Source organism: Choloepus didactylus, chromosome 11, assembly GCF_015220235.1.
Source record: "Choloepus didactylus isolate mChoDid1 chromosome 11, mChoDid1.pri, whole genome shotgun sequence".
NCBI classification, from domain to species: Eukaryota; Metazoa; Chordata; class Mammalia; order Pilosa; family Megalonychidae; genus Choloepus; species Choloepus didactylus.
In genome coordinates, this window is record NC_051317.1 from 48,273,789 (window position 1) to 48,286,931 (window position 13,143).

The 13,143-nt window shown below is 33.3% G+C and overlaps 1 protein-coding gene across 1 annotated transcript in view; it reads right to left on the reverse strand.

The window, feature by feature from the left end:
• CDH12 (cadherin 12) overlaps positions 1 to 13,143 on the reverse strand; it is a 1,151,516-nt gene that overhangs the window by 816,863 nt on the left and 321,510 nt on the right. The gene's annotated exons all lie outside the window — the stretch shown is intronic.

The following is a 13,143-nucleotide window of genomic DNA, read 5'->3' on the forward strand; positions in this document are numbered from 1 at the left end:
TCTAGTAATATACACACAACCTAAAATTTCCCCTTTTTACCATATTCAAATATATCTCCGTGATGTCAATTACACCCACAAAGTTGTGCCCTGATCACCACCATCCATTCCCAAAACTTTTCCCTCACCCCAAAGAGAAATTCTTAATGACTTGAGCAGCAACTACCCATTTCCTACCCCTACTCTGGCACCTGGTAACCTGTATTCCAGTCTCCGACTCTACAAATTTGCTTATTCAAATCATTTCATGTCATTATGATCATACAATATTTGTCCTTCTATATCTGGCAAGAATAACTTTGATTTTCTAAAAATTTCCAAAGAATACAGAGAGTTCCTATACACCTCACACTCAATTTCCCCTACTGTGAATGTCTTACATTACTATGGGTCATTTGTTACAATTTTTGATATATCATGATATGTGACCTAATGAACTGAAATTACTTCCTATTATATCACTTATTCTGAGTTCAGTAGTGTTTCTGTAGTAATTCCATCTTCTGTTACAGGATACCTCATTACAGTTAGCTGTTATGTCTTCTTAGCCTCAGACTCCTCTGTTTAGTGATAGTTCTCAGATTTGCATTGTTTTGATTACTTTGTCACATTTGAAGGCATTTGATTGTCATCCACTACTCAGTTGGGATTTCCCTGGTGTTTCCCTCTGTTTTTACCAGGGTATGAGTTTTGGGGAAGAAGATACGAGAGATAATGGCTACTCACATCACTTCCCATCGAGGCTTCAGGCTCTCAACATGACATATCACTGGTGATATTAATCATGACCCCCTGGCCGAGGTAGAGCTTATCAAATTTCCCCATTGCAAAGTTAATCTTTCCCACTATCCCTTTCCATACTGTATTCTTTAGAAACATGTCCTTAAACACCGACCACACTCAAGGGGTAAGAACCTAAGCTCCATCTCCGTGATAGTAAAGTATCTACACAAATTATTTGGAATTCTTCTGTGCTAGAGATATCATGATATGTGACCTAATGAGCTGATACTAATTCTTATTATATTTTATCACCTTATTCTGATTTCATTAGTTTTTCCCCTATGGTTCTATTTTCTGTTACAGGATACCACCCCTCTACTGATATTTGTTTATGTTTATGTTTGAATGCAATGTTTATTCAAACATCTATTTACATCAGTGTGAACTCATGCTTATTAAATTTGGGTTATGAAACACTACTACTTTATGTATTTTATTGCTCAAATTGGTCTAGTTTGGTCACTGGTAGCTATTTCAGTTCACTTTTTTGGCCCTCTGACATTTTCCCAATGGTTCATTTTTTTTAGCACTTCCTTAATTTCTGACAGTACAAGATGCTTGAGACTAATTTTATGTATTCCCTGCCCAGACCCACACTCAGCCATGTATCCAAGGAGCTTCCTTTATAGGAGAATGTTATAAAAAACTAAAATCTGGGCGTTGGTTGTGCTCCTTGCTACTAGACCCTCTCAATAGCCAGAACTGGGAAATATATGTATTTATACTAATTGTGTATTCACATGTCAATAATTGTTTCTCTATATATCTATTCGTGTGTATACTAAGCTAAGCATGAGTTCATACTGAGGTGTCTGACTGTAATCTCACAATATATTTTAAGTGAACAACTTGTAGACTTAACTGAGCATATTAATGAAAACATGTATCACCTATCTGTTTGAAATGTTTCTATTTGTGTAACATACTCAGAGTGACCCTCTCTAAAAAGATGACCATAAACAAGACAAAATGTATGCCTGACACCTAATTCTGAAGAAACTTTAAGAAAGTCCACGGGCATTTGTTGTCCTCTATTCTTACTAAAGTTCATCATGCTTGAAAGCGGAAAACAAAAACAAGCTTTCATTATGTGTTTTATCAGATTTGCCCGATCTTTTTCCAAGTATCACACACTGAAACCATTAAGGGATTAAGAAAAGTTGTATTTCTTGATATGAAATAATATGGTATCTTCAGTTGATAGAATAAATAAATTCATAAGAAATTATGAGCTATACCATACATTTAAACAATGTTACAAATTTGGCCAAATATTCATCTCTACCATTACCACCATCCATTACCAAAACATTTCATTTGTAGCGCAATATTGTGAACACAATTAAAAGCACTGAAATACATATCTGAATGTGATTAAAGGGGGAAATTCTAGATAGTATATAGGGTAACAGAAAAAACCATTTTTTTTTAAATCCGTGTAACTATACTACACAAACAGTGAACCCTAATTTAAACATGGACTATAGAAAATAGTTCGATTGTAAAAATTTGTTATCAACAATTGTAGCAAATATTCTACACTGATGCAGGGTTGTAATGATGAGGTGGTATTTTGGAATCCTGTATTTTACGTATGATTTTTCAGAAAATGCACACTTCTCTAGCAAAGAAAAAAAAATGCAGGATACCCATTTAAAAAAATCATCTCTGATCTAAATACACTTTCCTTCTTCAAGTTCCACATTGTGTCTTTTATTCACTGCTATCCCCAGGATTATTACATGCTAAAATTAGTTTTGCAATTGCAGATTCTGTAGCTCTCATAACTATGGTTATATCCTTAATATATACCAAAATTTTTGCTAAAATCTTATATGATTTACCCAGCTAATTATTCTGCCCATTTCAGATATTAGGAAACTGGGATTAAAGATGATAAAAGAAGATTTTTGATCACACATCCGTTAGGTAGTAGGATAAAAAAGTCATAACCCATAAATAATAGTACATAGAGAAACAGTTTTAAATTACTTGGGAGACAAATTTAGAGAAGAAATATACTAAACAACATAGACCATGGAAACAGGGAAAATACCAACACAAAAAAGATGTAAATTGCTGTGTTGGGAAGAATTTTTATGTTGTTCCTCAAAATATCCCACCTTAATCCCTGGAACCTGTGCATATGATGAGGTATCATTCTTATGAATATATAATGTTTTATGGCACAGTTGACCTTAAGAAAGGGATATTCTCTGGGTGGCTCAGATCTAATTACACGAAATTACATCTAATTACATTAAAAGCTGGGCGTTTTCTCAGGCTGATAGCAGTAGAGAAGTCAAAGCGATTGGGGATTGGGAGCAAAGAGCTAGCAGATTGAAGGTGGAGGGGGCCATGTGAGAAGGAATGCGGGTAATCTCCAGGAGTTTAAAGAGAACAGCCCCCACGATTGGAAGTCCACTAGGAAAAGGCAGCCTTGGTTTTACATCTGCAATGTCCTGAATTCTCCTAAAGGCCTCAATGAGCTTGGAAGTGGATTCTTCCTTAGTCCGGCCTCCAGATGAGGATGCAACCGACTGACACCTGTGTTCAGCTTGTGCGATTTTGGAGCAGAGGTCGAGCTACACTGTGTAGAAATTATGACCTACAGAAATGGTGAGATGATTAAAGAATGTTGTTTTAAATCCTAAGATTGTGTTTATTTATTTGCATAAATTTGCTTGTTAAGAAACCTACACTCTGGGAATATATTTATCATACCACTGAGGGTATCATGTCTTAATCATTGGGGATGCAAAATTGATAGTCTTTTCACCATAAAACTTCACTCTTGTGAAATCTATAAATATATACCACCTTATAGATATCCATCCTATTCCTTTCCATAGGAGAGATAAAATTATTAGAATGAAACAACTTCTTCATGAGTCAATGATAGTATAAGATGTGTAAGACTCAGGTAGCACTGGAAATTCAATCACACACAGTGGAAGGGTGTTTTTAAAAATTTTTAAGGGTGTTAGTCTTCACTTACTAAGAGAGAAAGATGGATATGGCATATCCATCTTTAATCTTTTTCCTTTTTTTCGTCTGGACCACTGATAACTCTCAATTAGTTGTGACAGGATGAGCAAAACCATGAAAATTAGTTTTCAGAATTATGTTCAATAACTTTTAGAAAAATCTTAATTAAACAAGTACTGTTAAAAATTAAAACCATTTATGTGAAAATTTTCTCATTTCAAAATATTACCCAACTAATTTTTTAAGTTTAAAATTACAGTTTCATTGTTCTAGTAACACATTCTAAAATTGATGATAGTGAAGAATTAATTAATTTTATCTATAATATAAAATATATTCATAGATTCATTATAAGGGGCAGTTAAAACAGTACATACACAAACACCTTGTAACTTCTACAGTGTCATTTCTACATTTACAAAATAGTATTACTGATACAATATATCTCTTCTGCCTGGTCAATATTAAGGAAAGAGCTGATAAACTGTGGCCCATCTTCTCAAAAGACATGGAAAAGTGTCAAAATTTTAAAATAAATATTTTAAAAAATACAATTTCAAGAGGACCTTGATGCTAAGAAAGGAAACGGTATTGCTAGTGCAATAAAGTGGGAATTAATGTCAAAAGAGCAGGAGTTGATGATTCAGGAAATTATCAGAGAGATAACGGCATGAATTGGCATAATTGGAGTTAGTCCTTGGCATTATTAAGGAAATCCAGACCAGAAGACCTAAAGGAACTAGTTATAATCTACTTGAATGCAGTTGTTATGTAAAAAGGATTACCCCATCCATGGAATGGGAAATAGAAAAATACTTCTGCCCACTAGTCTTGGGAAGTTGCACAAATACCAGATGTTCACTGAGGTGATATATAGAAAAGAGGTCATCCTTAAGAAAGCAGAAAGGCAAGCTTACACCTCCTATGTGTGTGCCTGAATTTCAAATTCACATGCATATAATGAATTTATTATTCATTATATTAACATAAAACTAAAATATTAACCCAAAATAGTGATGTAAAACTTGGTAAGGAACTTGTAAAACCAGTAGAACCTCAGCAGAGCAAATACAAAAATGTCTTGAAGGATTCTCTCACCATCCAATAATTGGGACATGTGTAGCAGGGAAAAGATAACATAAGTGGAAGCAAAACACTATGAATGAAAGTCAGCATAAGCAATGAAAAGAAAAATGCTTAAGAAATTAAAATAATAGAATGATCTGTAGCAGAAATATAATGTATTTAAGGTCTTTAGTGTTCAGGAAGGATGAAAAATTCTAAGGAAAGAGCATGCCAGGTGAAATAACAAGTACATTCAACTTAAATAGCTATAGAAATGTAAATATTGCCTTGGAAGGAAGCTTGTAGCTCAGACTTGGCTAATCCTAATACTCATTTGGAAGTGAAAATGTCCAAGAAGTACACAGAATAATTTGTAATGATTAAACGAAAAAGAAAAAATCACCCTATTAAGTATCACAATTTTACAAAAATCTATAAAGATGGTATGTTATTGGCACAGAGAAAACCCAAATAATTAATACAGTAGAAAAGAGATCTGAGGCATGATTTCATACCAATGTGGACATTTGATATAAATCAGAGATGTCTTACAATCCAGGGAGAAAGGATAAACTATTAAATAATTGTGCTGGGACAATTTGCTAGGCATATGCACAAAATGGAAGCAGACGCCCTTCATCATTTCATCCACAAAAATAACTTGCAGATATGTGGAGAAACAAAATCTTAAAATTTTAAAAGATAATAGAATATTCTTTATGAAATAGGAATAAGGGCGTATATAAATAAGACTTTAAGAGCACAAAGCAAAATATTAATAAATTTGCAATAAAATTGAAATCTTAGGTTCAAAAGTAAACCTCATAAACAAAAAGGAAGCCTATATCACAGGCTATGAGAAGCTATTTATAATTCATGGAACAAAGTTTAGAGAATAGATTATATAAATTACTTCAACAATCAATAGGAAATATTGAAGATATAAACTAAAAATGTATAGAAAAGAAACACAGCACACATATATAAGAGGACCCTATTTCAACAATTATCAGGGAAATGCAGAATAAAACAGCAATGACATTATTTCACAGTCAACTAGATGGGCAAAAAAAATGTTAAAAATAATGTCTGAATTTATCAACAATTGGCAAGGATGTGGAGTGATAGAAACTTCCATAGAATGTTGTTGGAAGTGAACATAGATATTACCACTTTGTGGGACCATTTGGAAATATCTAGTAAAGATGAAGATGTAGGCAATCTCTGCCCCAGCCAATCTACACCCATATGGACATGCCAGAGAAAGTCTTGCGGAAACTCACAAGGAGACATGCACAAGGATGTTCACTGCAGCTTTATTGAAAATCCGTAAAATTGGAATGTTTGAAAGCATTTGACTCATGCCAAATGCAAATAAAACTAACTGCTTGCATAACTATTTTGACTACAAAGTTCATAAAATATTTTAATCATAACTTATTAGAAAATATTTTAAGTTCTGTGATTTCCACAAGAGTGTATTATTGTATGTATGGGTGTGTTGTGTGTTTTGAGTACATTAACTTTCAGAGAAAGAGGCTCAAGATTTACGTTATTATATGGTAGTCACAATTAAGAATATCTGATTCACAGAATCAGATTAGTATCATTAAAATGAGTTGTAAGTAGACATTTCAACTTATGTCAATATTTGAAATGAATACTCATTTCAACTCATTTCAACATTTGAAAATAAAGGGGGCAGCAGCATGAAAGTTAGTAATAGAGGACACTAGATTCATGACAGATGCCACACCTAGTTAACATTCTTATGTTAAAGAGACAAGACCAGAGACTAATTTAATCAGTAAAGAGGGTATATTAAACAGTTAAATGCATTTGATTGTACTTTCTTCTACTTGGTTCTGCCCTAATGATAAATCCTCTTGTAATTAGCTGACCTGTTTCTCTGTGGTGTATAGTTAGAAGGACAGTGATGAAAATGAATGGAATTGGAAAAATGTAGGCAGAGGGAAGTTCAAAAAAAGAGGCAGTAGCCATGCTTCATCAAGACCCCAGACACCAGTTCAGTGTAAGCACGGGCACCAGGGGCCTAATTCGCAAGGCCATTTCAAGCTAAAATAAGAAAACTCTAGGTGGCTATCAGCTGAGGAAAAGTTTTTATCAAAAGTGGGCAAACAGGACTGCTGAAATTGCAGCTTGGGCATAAATATTTATCTCCATTCCAATATCTTTATGAAAATGAAAATAAGTTGAAAACAGTTACTTTGTATAAATGATGGATAGTAAAAAAAAAGGGATCAGAGTCAAATTTCTACCAACTATAAGGGAGATGATGCCAATTTCAAGAATAATACCAATATCCTAGTAACAAAATACTTCAGAAAACAATACTAGCAATTCTGTGAAAGTAGGTAGAACACTTCTGGTAAAATCCCAGTGATATCTCCTAAATGGAAAGATAGAGGAAATGAAATGCATTGGTAGTGCATTGCTCTTAGAATTCCTCTAAAGGGTGTGTTTTCAGAACTTTCAAAAGCAGCCAAACTGTTTGACCCAACACAAACCACAATCAGGCCAAATGGGATATCTAAAGAGACAAAATTATCTCTTGACACAGCCAATTATTAAAGGAAAACAAGATGTGGAAGCTGACTACTGGTGCAGCAAAGAAAATGCACAGGCAGGTTTTCCCCAACAAGCACTCTCCCAGAACTGTGCTTCTCCTCAATTCCATTGCAAAAAATGAGGGGGCAAAACATCACAGCTACCAGCTTTCTAATTTCAGATACTAGAACATCCAGGTATCACCTAGACATATAAAGTAAGGATCAATGAGGAATATTCTGAATTTTGTGATATGTACTAGGCTTGATTCAATAATTCTTTATTCAAAACATTATGGGTGTCCTTGAAAAAAATCTGCAATATATAAAGATGTTATTGAGAACTTAAATGCAGAACATACTGAGAAAAATAATGTGCTAAAGAAAGAAAGGATGATACATTTTCAAGTATCACGAGTATTTGTACTCAATAAATTAAAAAACTATGGATCAAATGAAACAACATATAAAAGAGAATTTGTTAAAACAACAGAATAAGATAAAAAGATCTGTCTGAATTACAACTGATAATATCATAACATTTAAACATTTAAAATAACATTAAAGATCTCCCACAAAAATGGAGAACTAGAGATTTTAAATATAATATATAAACATGTTAGTTAAAAAGTAATACATAAACACAGACAAACAGACCCACAAATATTTTTTAATGAGTCTAAAAAAAGGTAAAATGCATAGTCTAAGGTGAGGATCAAGGCTGGCACACAAACACAGGGAGGTAAGTGAATATTGAAGAGAAGTGATTATTTGAGCATCTAAGAAGCTGAATGTCTAAATTTGTGTTTGAAGTCTATGGTTTGGAGCAAGGTTGGAGGGGTTTGGAGAAAACAGCAGAAATAACTGGGCTCAATGAAGGACCCTTCAGGATAATGGCTTTCCTAAAATAGAAAACAACAAAGTTGTTTTATTGTTGCTTCTAGAGATTTTTGGAAGAAATGAAAACTAAAGTCTGTGAGCTTGTGTGGCCAGGGTCAGGCTCTTGTTTGAGCTTGGGGAATTTGCATTATAGGTTTGGTTAAGAGTCCTTAAAACAAAATTTGAATTTAAAGTGGATTAAGCCTGTATGATGTCTTCCAGATGACTTTCTGAAGTAATAAATGAATCACCTGTAAAGAAAAACATTCACAACCCATACCTCAAAGATTTTTTTGCAGCTAGAGTTCCGACAAACATGATGGTCTTGTCTAAAATCACGAAACATAATGGATGTCCTGTATAGATCAATCGGGTAAAAAGAAGAAATAACAGAGATAAGTATCGTAAAAGAAGAACCCCAAATGTCATTATTGGGAGATGTGATTGTATTTTACCTTGGAAACACAAAGTATCATCTAACAAGTATTTAAAACTAATAAGCAAATTTATCAAGCTTTCTGAACATAGTGTCAGTTTTTAAACAATTGCATTTCAATAGACCTGCAACAGAGAGATAAAAGGGTCATTTTAGTATTTATTAAAGGCATCTAGAAATAAACTTGACAAAATAGTATGACACCTTTATGGAGATGATTGTAAAATTGATTGATGAGTTTTAAATAAGAACTAAACACATCTAGAGAGAAAACCTGTTTACTGAATGAAGAATTCAGGATTTCAAGACTCTGTCAATTCAGATCATTCTGGTCAAAAGAAATACACATTTTCTGTGGAAGTTGTAAAGCTGATTCTGAATGATATTGTGGGAACCCCGGGCCCCTAGTTGTCTTGAAGACTGTACTCAGCAGTTTGCTTGAACTAGGAAAATTAATGTTTGGCCTACTCTCCTTGTCCATGCGAAATGTAATCTATAACTACCTCCTCCCTGAGACTCCCTGAGATACTGTTGTCTACAAGAATCTATACTCCCCCCCTCCTCCCTGTTGATTACAATCAATCCATCCCTAAGTTGCAAGCCCACCTTATGCTTTCATACCCATTGGAATGCCGAGCCCTTATAACCAGATCATTCAACCCCCTCCCAAAGTGCGGACTGTCTTTGTGTTGAGCTCTGAAGTCGCTGCCATTCAGAGCAGCTTCTGAATCCATTCAGAGAAGCTCTTGAATTCAGGGCAATGTGACTCGACTTCCACCCTGTCAGTAAGCCCCATAATAAAGTCTCACATCTCAGAACATGTCCAGTGCTTTCTTTAGTCCTTTGGCTACAAAAGCCCTTTTGGGCCATGATAGATATGTAAGAACAAAGGGCTAGAAACATCTAAGACATTAATAAAGAAGTAAAAGGAAGGAGGATTAGTCCTCCTCAATACTAAAACTACAACATATTAATTAAAACAGTATGCAATTGGCTATGGGAAACAAAAATTGATGAATGGGATAGAAAGCTTGATATATAGCAGAGATGATGTAGATGATGCAGGGGACTAGAGATTGTACAATAAATAGTGCTGATACATTTTATTAACTCTAGTTAATAATGCAAGAATTTAGTAAACAGATCAATCGCACATTAAGGATGCAGTTAGATACAGTTTATCAATTATGTTGACAATAAAATGCTTAAAATATGATTATTATTGTGAATATGGGGAACAATTTGACTATTCATATAATACTGTTGAGGTATGAATTAGTACAGACCCTGGAAATAATATGGCACTATCCTGAAAACAAAAGCATGTGTAAATGACATAACTCAATACTCTGATTCCTAAGCATAGACCATTGGGAAAAATTTAAAACAACAACAACAGCAAAAAACAGACACTTAAGAAAATAATTAGTTATAAATAAATTTGAATATTGGAACAAGGCACAAGGCAGGAATATATTTGTCATTTATCATTTCTAAAAAACAAGGTACAAAATAGATCCAGAAAATCCAGGCAGATGTAAAATAAAATGATGGATAAATAAGTGTTATATTTCTCCTTTTTCAAAAATAAGTTAATGATTATATTTAATTTTTGATATTGCTAATTAGAAAATTCTCATTTTAAAATATAAACATATAAAATAATGTAAAATTGAAAATAGTGGCATATTCATTACAACAACTAGAAACAGGATATTATAAGTCAAAAATGGAAAGGAATATCAGGGAAGTGTTAAAAAACAAATGGACAAAAATACTGGCTTACAGAAGTTAAGAGGAGCAACGTTATACATCAGTCATATTACAAAAAGGTAAATTATGTTGTTTTGGTCATTGAGTTATGAGTATTGTTCTTCTCTAATTTTTAAAATACCTATAATGAAGTTATTTGTATCTAGAAGAAAAACTATTTATATATATAGAGATATATATATATAACATATTTAAAACACAGCATTAGTTACAAACACTAATGGATGAATTATACTCACTAAATATGAAATTATTTTAAAATATTTAATATAATAATACTCAGAGTTTTTTGAAATATTTGTTTAAAATGCTTGAAAATTAGAGTAAAAGTTATAATTGTAAACATTGCTTAAATATTTTGTTATTTAACTCTTATCTAATATTATATGTAAAGTTTTGCTTACTGTCACTACAAAATTTAATTGTCTTGAAAGTCTGCAGACTTTAATTCTAAACTAATTTTAGATTCATCTATCTGGTTAAAAAAAAGTCACCTTACATTCACATGAAAATTTTTATGATCATAGGGAATTAAAAAAATCCAAAACAAAGTCAATGTTATAAACCATGAAACTGTACAAAAATTTGCTAAACCAGAATATTTAGTTTCCATATGTGGAAGAAAATCATACTGTTAAAATAAAAAAAAAAAAACCTTTTTAAAGCTAGGTAATTAACTAAAGGATTATAAAGCTTGAACTCTATCAAATTACAAACAGCCAATCTATATCTAGATCTTACATATCAGGAAAATTGTGAAAGCTGCAGTTTTTGCAATTTTTTTTTTCTGTTATTTAGTAATAGACTAAAAATCCAGGATATAGGCATTCTAATATTTTATGTAAGGAGTTAAGAAATTTATACTTTCTATTTTGATTATTTGTGGCTTTCAAAATTTTATTTCTGATGTCATTATAAATTTATTTATTCAAATTGTAAAGCCGCATTTTTATCTCACGTTCATGTGTTTCCTGTGTTTTATTCCTATGTATTTGTGGAAGTTATACAGGCATTAAAAGAGCATATATTTGGAATCATATTTTAATAGTTATTAAACTGGAAGGGACTGTGACATCCCTCTAGCCCTTCCCTCTTATTTAACAAAAGAAGACAAGGCCAGAGAGAAAGGAAAGATTCAATTTTGTTTGTTCTTCAGGTATTATTTAACTATTCATTCAGCAAACTAATACAAATCAGGTACTATTTTAATTTGGTAAAGCTGATAAATTGCAATATACCAAAAGAATTGGCTTTTACCAATGAGTCTACAATTGGCTTAATTAGCTTACAAGTTTATAGTTCGGAGGCCTTGAAAATGTACAAATTAATGCATCAACAGGGAAGTATCTTCTCCCTGAAGTCTGGCTACCTGTGATCTTAAGCTCCTCTGTCACATGGGAAGGTACATGGGGGTGTTTGCTTTTCTCTCCCTTCCCTCCCAGGTTTTGTTGTTTATAGCTTCTGGCTTCGGTGGCTTCCTCTCTGTTTTCTGTGTCCTCTCTTTTAGCTTCTGTCTTCCTTAGCTTCTGTGTGTCCTCGCTACCTTTCTCAGGGGCTTTTATCTGTGTCTTCTCTCTGTCTTTCATCCTCTTATAAAGGACTCCAATAAAAGGATTAAGACCCATGCATCAACTGAAATACTTTAAATAAAAGATCCCACTCACAATAAGTCTGCACCCACAGGAATGTATTAAAAGAATGTAATCTTTTCTGGGGAACATACAGCTTCAAACCAACACAGGCACCAAATATAAAAGTGAATTAGACATGATTTCTATACTTCAGAAATGTACAAAATGGAAGATAAAATTGATGCAGAAGCAAATGCTTAAAATACACTATTAGAAGTCATAGAGTGGAAATTTTATAAAGGTACAAGGGACTAACAAATCAAAAGTGACTTGGCAAAGTGAACTAGGTCATTCACAAATACAGATCTTGAAGAAGAAACAGGAATTTTCCAGGGAGCGAAAAAATGGGAGGAGATTTCAAGAGGAAGAAATAATGTGGCCAAAAGTACTCTGAGATCTGGGGAGCAGCACTTATTTGGGGGTGGCTTCAACATTACAAAAAACAGTGACCAGCAAAGCCAAGTCAAAATAAAATGCCCACATCTGTGACAATATATTGTGGCATATATATATATATATGTAGTTTTTCAGTTTTTCCTAATTCAGACATGATTCCTGATTCCACAGTATTTTTTCAGTCACATTTTACCAGGAAAGTCCCAATTTGGGTCTCAACTAACACAAGCCTTTGCTGCTCCAACAACCAAGCAGCTGGGTGTGGGAAACTATCTCACAGTTTTATAGATTGAGGCCATTACAAAGGCCTGGTCCCAAAACTCAGCTGGGCCCTTATGTTACCCAGATACCTCTTTGTGATACTTTATTTGCTTTCATGATCATTCTGCACAGCAACTCCTTACAGGACTTCCTTTGGGTTGTTCATGGCTCAGACAGCCCACTGTCAATATAAACTGTTTGATTAAAATTTGTACTGGAATTTTGTGCTACAAATCCATGGACTCATCTTGGTATAATCATTTAAAAATGAAAAATTTGAAATAAGGGAAGAGAAGAGCTTCTTGAGTATGTGGTTATTAACCAGTCAGTTCATGTAAAGATTCTACTTAGTGTTCAGGGACCA